Source organism: Sphaeramia orbicularis, chromosome 14 (genome assembly GCF_902148855.1).
Source record: "Sphaeramia orbicularis chromosome 14, fSphaOr1.1, whole genome shotgun sequence".
Taxonomy (NCBI): Eukaryota; Metazoa; Chordata; class Actinopteri; order Kurtiformes; family Apogonidae; genus Sphaeramia; species Sphaeramia orbicularis.
Window position 1 is genome coordinate 17,215,566 of NC_043970.1, and position 8,644 is coordinate 17,224,209.

Sequence of the window (8,644 nt, forward strand, 5' to 3'; positions counted from 1 at the left end):
CGTTCCCGAAGAAAATTCATAAAGCATTTTCCAGTGTGGGCTGTTGATCCACATTGCGCTGGGCTTCAAAGTGCAACAAAAGAAATGGAAGCGAAGGATGACATACAAAGAAATTTTTCTGCATCGTATCTTTTCTCATGCAAAAAAGCTCCCCTCCTCCAAAAGCACAAGGTACCACTGCACAGATACACTGATGCTTGAAAGAGAAACACTGAAAAAACATCAGTTATATGTTTATTAGTTTCATGTCAAGCAGAGGTATTATCCATTCAGTCTGATGTGAGATACTGCAGCGATTCTTTTAGGAGTGAGAAGTTTTTCAAGGCAAGGCAAGTTTATTTGTATAGCACATTTCAGCAACAAGGCAATTCAAGGTGCTTCACACAGGACATTGAAATAAAAGAAACAAAAAGAAACACATTTAAAACATTATAAAAGAAACATATAAAAGGTGATTAAAAACAGCGAGTAAGAAAACAACACATAAAATCAAAATAAAATAAAATAAAATAAAAACACACACATATTAAAGTAAAAGTTGCAGTGCAGAGTTTCAAAGAGAATATAAAATTTAAAAAGTCAAAAGCCTTTTAGTCAAAGGCAGCAATGAACAGGTGAGTCTTTAACCTGGACTTAAAAGAACTCAGACTCTCAGCAGACCTGATATTTTCTGGTAGTTTGTTCCAGATATACGGAGCATAGAAACTGAACGCTGATTCTCCATGTTTAGTTCTGACTTTGGGAACACAGAGCAGACCTGCACCAGATGACCTGAGTGGTCTGGATGGTTCATACTGGACTAGAAGGTCTCTAATGTATTTTGGGCCTAAACCATTCTGTGCTTTATATGCTAGTAAGAGAATTTTGAAGTCTATTCTCTGAGAGACAGGGAGCCAGTGTTTTCAGTCTAACAGGGAAGCTTTCCTTTGGCTTCATACAACCTCGATACTTTCATTTATTTGTCATTAATAAAAATGAAGGTCCTTTTTAAAAAGAAACCGCTTTAATATATTTCTTTTGTAAACATTAATCAGAAACCAGGGGAAAAAAACACAAATCCCTCTTCTTTATGAATGCAGTGTATTAATAAATGTATCCATCAGATTAAATATGTATGGAAAAACAATAACTTCGACCTGTCTTATTTTCTGGCTGCATCTTGCTTTGAAAAGTTTCTTTTTATTTTTGTAAAAGGCCAACTTCAGCTCATTACAGATGTATATACACAACCATTTGTTGCAAACACAGCACACACATACAATATACATTTACTCCAAACTTCATGATGATTTTTGTGCATTTCCCAAGAACTACAAATATTAATACAGGATCTTATTAAAAGTCCAAGTCCACGATTTTCTCACTCAGTAAGCAGGTAAATAATAAGATATTTACCAAACAGAAATATCCTGCTGTCTTTGTTGCTGAGGTTGTTGCGCTGTCTACAGTTTTGTTATGGATCAGATTCAGGCTCAAACAAGTACAGATGGATCTGAGAAGTTCCATCTGTACATGAAAGTAGTTCAGATCAAGCTTTTTCTAGTTTTGATGATGTACAGGTTATGTTTACATGGAACACACACATCTGTTTTTATTTTTCTACTTTTTACTGTGTACTGTTTGAGCAGGTGTATTCATCTAGCATTCCTTTCATTGCTAATGTAGCCCTACTAAAAATGGGGCAACGTCAGCTCATAGTATCGAGTGATATTTACCCATAAAGATCCAATGACGAATTAATTTACCATTCATTCAAATTAATTTTTCTCTCTATTTAACATTTCTTAAGTGATTTATGACAATTATCATGATTTATTATAATACTATTCTCTGTATTTTGCATATTTTCAGTCCAAATCAAGTGTTTTCCATTGTTAAATTTGCTGATCATGTAAATGTTCATAAAACCTCAGATTAAATTTCAGGTTTATTATGTGAAAAACAGATAAAACTGAAGAAAATGTGAGTTTTTCAGTAAACTATATCATTAACTGAACATAAACAAAGTGTGTCCACTGTCATTGATCCAACTCCATGGATTTACTGGTGAATCAATGTTGTAGAAGATGACGGTGTTGCCACTGTAACTACAGAGCCTCTGAACGTCCAAATGGTTCATGTCTGATGACAATAAAAAGATGGGAAAACTGCATTTTACGTAAATTTTCCACATGTATTGACAGGATTAATAGATCATCAGTCATTTAACAGTTTAGATCAGTAGATGCTTTTGGTTGTTTGGGTCTTTATGGTTTAAATGCCAACATCACTGTGGATTAGTTTCAGTCACTACCAATGGAAAATAAGAGCATCAGGAAATATGAAATATGTCCTTCACTGCCACCATGTAGGACAAGAGTGCATTAAAATATGCAGCTGAGACCAGCAGGTTACAATCTTCATGATACTGTTCCATAAAACCAGGTGGAAAGAAGATTTTGCTATTTCTGTCATTTATTTCTGTCATTGTGGTAGAAGGGAGATGGTTTTGCTGTATGTGTTTTTGGTTCATCACTTGACTGAAGCCACATCTGCACAGGTAGTCAGCAGCGGACAGAAATCAGAAGTAACACAGTATCTTCTGAACTAGTCCAGCTGGTGTATTTGAATTTTTTGAAAATGGGGCTAAGAAATTATCCAGTTTTCAGAAATTGGATTCAGAATTGATATTCAGTTCCATGTAAGCACATCTATTAAAATTCTTTTGCATTTGTTTACTTCCTCCTACTCAGGTCACTAAAAATAATGGTGTTGTTTATCACTTTATACAGATGACACCCACTTGTACGTGGAATGATTTTCATGATCCTAACTCTGCTTTTAAGACATTAAAACCTGGATTCACTAAAATTTCTGTAATTCACCAACAAGTCAGAGGTTATCCTGTTTGGCTGTCACATTTCATCTCCTCTTTGGACACTAATCACTGTGGCTTCTCTAAAAATGTCACATATGCTGCTAGGAATCTAGAACTCATTTATGACTGTAACCTTTGCTTTGATGCAAAACTTAGGAATGTTGTCAAATCATGCCAAAGTTAATTCATATTCATTCATGTCTTCTTCTAATCTTCAGAGAGGTATTCATGCTTTTATTTATTTTTGCCTTGATTACCGTAATGCACCGGATTCTAAACCACAGCTCCATTTTCTGTTCACATTTATGCCCCTTTTGTAACTTGATTCGTCTCAACTTGGCACAGCTTTTGGCATCTCCAGTGTGAAAGCAGGGACCAGCAGGGATCAGATTCTATTTCTATCCCCAGTATTGTTCAGGTTCTAAACAGGCTGGAACAATACCAAATATAGACTTGTCAATCAGAAGTGTCGCTGCATCAAGACATATGTTTGTCATCATGTTGCAATGTATACTTACCTTGACAAGGTAGCAGGAAATGTTGGACCAAATTGTGAAGTGGGCTCTATCTTGATAAAACAAAGTAAACAACTTTGTTCTCCCCTTGAAAAATGTTATCATAACGTTTAATTTTTGTTATAGTTTAAGTTTCATCCTCGTCCATTGTTGCGTTGTTTGTAGCTGCAGTAAATGAACATTGTTATGATAACTAACTGTGCTTAAAGGCTTCAGCAGCCTTGCTCTAAACCAGTGTTTTTCAACCTTGGGGTTGGAACCCCACTTGGGGTCGCCTGGAATTCAAATGGGGTCGCCTGAAATTTCTAGTAATTGATTAAAAATAAAAATAAACTTAATAATAAAAAATATATGGTAAATTGACAATCCCAATACATAGAAGACATGACAAACTGTGAAGCTGAAACTGAAGCACTGTGGTACTGTTTATCTTTCAAATGTTCATTATGGTCGGTTTCAGATGCTGCAGCTCTTTCATCATTCATAGTTTGAGTTCTTGTTTGTTCAGTATTAATTGTCAGCCTTGTAAATCCAAGCTGGACTGACTGTACATATCCTAACCAAGGAAAATAAAATTCTCACTTTGTGCAGTAATCTACACCTGGCTTTTCTGCCTCCGTCCATAATAATATACATTATATAGACTAAATGTCATCTAAAATTAAGGTTTATTTGCAACATAGTATAGCAAACTATTACATGATCAAAAACAAATTAATTTTAGTCAAAAAAAAAAAAGTCTCCGTTATGAATGTCTGGGGTTACCAGAAATTTATGATGTTAAAATGGGGTCATGCACCAAAAAAGGTTGGAAACCACTGGTCTAAACTATTTATCAAACCTTCTGCCCTGGTACGTTCCTAAGATCCTCGGATGGAGCCCTGCTTACAATCCTCAGATTCCACTTTGTTTGTACGGGTCATGTGCTCTAGAGCTCCTACACTGTGGAACTCTCTGCATGTTACATTAAAACACGCTAGATTTTTAATTCCTTTACAATCTCATCTCAAGTTCTTTTGTTTCGCAAAACATTCATTTTACTTGCTTTTATTTGGTTTGAGTTGTTTTGAAGTCATTCGTTTTATTGTCTGTGTACTCATCTTATTCCATTTCGTCTACTTTCATTTAGTCTTGTAAAGCATTCTGTAACATTGTTTGGAAAAGTGCCATCTGCATAAAGTTTCTTCTCATTATTATCAAACTAAAAAGATCAGTTCATGTAGCATTATACTGAAACATTGAAAATAAACAAAACTGAATTGACCTATCCACTGAATATCCCTCCTTTGTCTGTTTCATTATTAAATCTACATTTATTTGTTTGTAGCACACTGCCATATGAGTTTTAAGCAAAGGCTTCACATAAATTGATCCCAGTGAGGTTATCAGGTTTTAAATCGGTTGGGGCATGTGGAGGATATCTTCATTTGTTTCAGAGGGAGTTAAATTTTTGTGCCTTTGATTCAGAGTCAGTGTCATACTAGTTTGTATCTCAGCATTGTTCTTTTTTAATGACTTTCGTTTTTCATTTGATTTTATGTTTTCATGTTTCAAAGGCAAAGCGGAGGCAATCACTAGTTAAAAAACAAATGATGAATCCAGTGCAGCAAGTAATGAACCTGATAGACATAAATATGGTTTATTTGTCCACAGTTGAGATTTAATGATTTTTTTTTTTTTTTAAGCTCTCTGGTGCTGTTGTTAAGCTTCAGTTACTGCCTTTAAACTTCAGTTCCCTGGATTAAAGTTTGTGTACAGCCGCATGTTATTGAAAAGAAGTATGTACATGTTACGACCCGAAGGTGAAACATATTTAAAAAGGACACGAGTCAAAAGGTATCATTCAAAAAACATGTTTCTATTTTATTAGATTTCTTTTTACCAAACAAAAAGAAAACGCTAACAAAAGACAAACAAAAAGCTAAGCTGCAGGCATGAAGCAAAACCTGCATGGAGTGGAGCAGAGGTGGAGCACGTCCAGATGTCCAAACTGGACACTGGAACGGAGCTGTGGAGACAAAGAGAGGAACACACCCCACAGGTTCTGGACTACATAGCACTAGTGGCACCAAACTAATAAAGCTTAAAGGTGGGGTGCGAGATGTTTTCCTGGAGCATTTTTTACTATATTGCTTAAAATCCCCATCACACCCTGATTACAACCAATTAATTAAATGTTCTAACACAAAAATAAAAATAATTTTGTCACCTGTGGAATGGACAGGACTGAAAAAACACCATCCAAATCATTTTAAGCGCCCAATCGAAATGATTGAACAGTGATATGTCAATCAAACTCAACTGTCATTTACCCCCCCCCCCCCCACACACACTTCTTCATGCATGAATCGTGCATTCTAAAAGGTTTGGAGCACTTGTACAGCAGTGGCGATTTCTCATAGACTGCAAGTGAAGCTCGGATTCCCCTAAAATTACAAAAATTAAATGGTCAAATATGTACGGTTGTGTTGACATTTCATTGACTACAAATGTGTTAGAACACGTTCATCTTAAAGATGAGTTCGTTCAGAATCAGCTTTATCACAAATCAACAGACTCGATGTTGTTCACTACTCATACATTCTCATTGCGCTGTTTTCTCATTCAATCTCTGCTCAGTGCATTTGTCCGTAGACTGCGGCGTCTCTGGGCTTCAATGGGACTGAGTGGAACAGTTTTTTTCATTGCCTCAAAACTGGACGGTAATTGGATAAATGCCACGATGTTGTCCCGCCCCCAGACGCCGGGCGTCTCTGGAGGTGAATGGAGCTGTGGGCGGAGCTCAGCCGGGCTGGACGCCAGAATCCCATGTGCTGATTGGAGGATCAGTCGAAAGGCTGAATCCCGTTTGATTGACAGCTAGTTTGAGATCTACTCCTTCACTTACACAGTTCAGTTTAATACCGTCGCACATTCTGCTGTGAAAGCGAGAGAGAAACCACTACGAAATTACTTGTTCATTTATTGCACTGTAAATAAAACACACTCATTGGACTTCCTTGTTTCAATTTAACATAATTTCAGCATTTTTTTGTTTCAGTTACGTAATTTAATCATTTCTTGTTCGAGTTTAATATCGTTTTGTAGACAGTTAAATCAATCAAACTGTCGGCTAGGTCGGAGTGAAAGGAGCATCTGTAGTTTAAAAAGGCTGAAGTCTTACACCTGCAACACAATGGGCCAAGGCAATCTAAGCAGCCCAGCTCTGCTGGACATTCAGAGGACACTGGTCCAGTCCCTGGAAAAGACGCCTACTTGGTACGATAAGGTCACTGACCATTTTCTTAAAAAGGAACGGAGGGCCGAATGTATGTTTAAATAACTTGCCTTTTTTTTTTTTATGATGTAAGCTGACAATGAGCTTCCCCTGTCTGAAAGACGAGCAGCCGCCACTGTTGTACAGTAAACAAAGCCAGAGCCAGAGCTTGGCTATATTAGTTATATTAGGATGGGTCACCGGCAAACTGTTTTGTCACTAACATAAATCAGTAGGAAATGTAACGTTAGGCAGACAGGTATGATCTGGGGCTGTTCTGTAAGAGCGGGGGTGTTGGAGGAGACTGAGTGAGGTATGTATGGATCAGGGCTGCCAGCGAATTGTTGCTGTGCAGCGCTGGTGAACCCTCGAGGACAAGCATTGTGCATGCCAGTACTCTGGAGGCGTGGCTTTGGGGGATATCTGAAGAAAGGGGTTTGGACTTTTGAATTGAGTAATTTCAAAATGTGGCTTACTTGAATCGTTTTTCGAAGATCTTATACCCCACCTTTAAGCATATAAAAATAGAAGAAATGCTACAAAAGGACAAAAATAGTTAACCTAGAAAAATGCAATTAACTATTCAAAATACCTACAAAGTTATTAATCAAAAATAGACAAAATAAACAAAGTCAAAAAGAAGGGAAAGACTAGACAGCACCTAACAGTACTAAATGAATTAATGCGCTACATGGTTGTTATTTTATATAAGGCTTGTAAGGCTGCTTCGATGTTAAGTTTGATGTCTGTTGTGTCCTGTAAACAGTAATGGTTATTCTTTATGATTAGTAGAGTAGTTACACACAGGGCAGATACGTGAGACTCTAATACTAATGCTTTTCATTCAGTTTGTACAGAAACTAAAACAATGTGTAGGTGTTTGTGGCCACACATCAGAGCACATATTTTACTCAAAGGAAAGATCATAGCTCAGTAGTTACAATTGAAACAAACTTCACAGCATGTGATTCTTATTTTACAGCTACTTAAAGGTGGAACACATCTTTGAGCTGGTGGAGGTAACACATTCATGTTAACAGTAGATCAAATGACACTGTGGATGTGAAATATGTCGCCTAAAGTGACAGAGTTGCAGAGGGATATCACTGCCGCACTACCCCTCCTCTACATGGTGAATGTTCAGCTTTTTTAAGTAAGTTATTTTAATTTGAAGGAACGCAACTAAGCTGGTAACTATTATTTACATTATCTATCAACTATTTCATCTCTCATCAGCATGATTTTCCAAAAACATTATGTAGCTCCACATGTATCAGTTGCAATTCCAAGACAAAGGACAAAGATCCCTAAATGAACCAGAAAAAGACCTTGCTAATGTACATTGTAAAGGAACAAATATAATCAGATGCAATGATAAGGTACAGTTAAACGGCAAAGACTTCATTTAAGACTTTAAAAAGATATGAGCCATAAGGAAAGAACTGGAGGAGCGTGAATTTCTCTTGGGTGAGCTATAATTCAGATGAGCTGCAGTCTGCACTTAAGGGTTTAAAAATGGATAAATCTTCTTCGATTGTGGTGATGAATGGATTAATTCACACATATTATTATTATGTCAAACAAAATATGGAATCATGATCAATATAATGTTGGCTTTTTTTCATAAGAACTTCCAAAAAAAACCCTCTGCTACATAAAAGAAGTGATTGCATCAGTATTCACCCCTTTTGAGTCAGTATTTAGCAGATGCACCTTTGTCACAATCACAGCGTTGAATCTGTGTGGAAGTGTCTCAATCAGGCTTTCACATCTGAACAGTGCAATTTCACTTTATTCTTCTTCTGCGCAACCTCTGTCAGATTGCAGAGGATGGTTGTGAACGGCCTTTTTCCAAGTCCATCCACAAATCCTCTACTGGACTGAGTTCTGGGTTTTGACAGATCATCAACTCATCTTTAAACCATTTCTGTGTACCTTTCAGTGTATGCTTCAGGTCGTTGTCTTACTGTAAAATAAATCTTCTAAGTCATAGCTCTCTTGCAGCATGAATCAGAT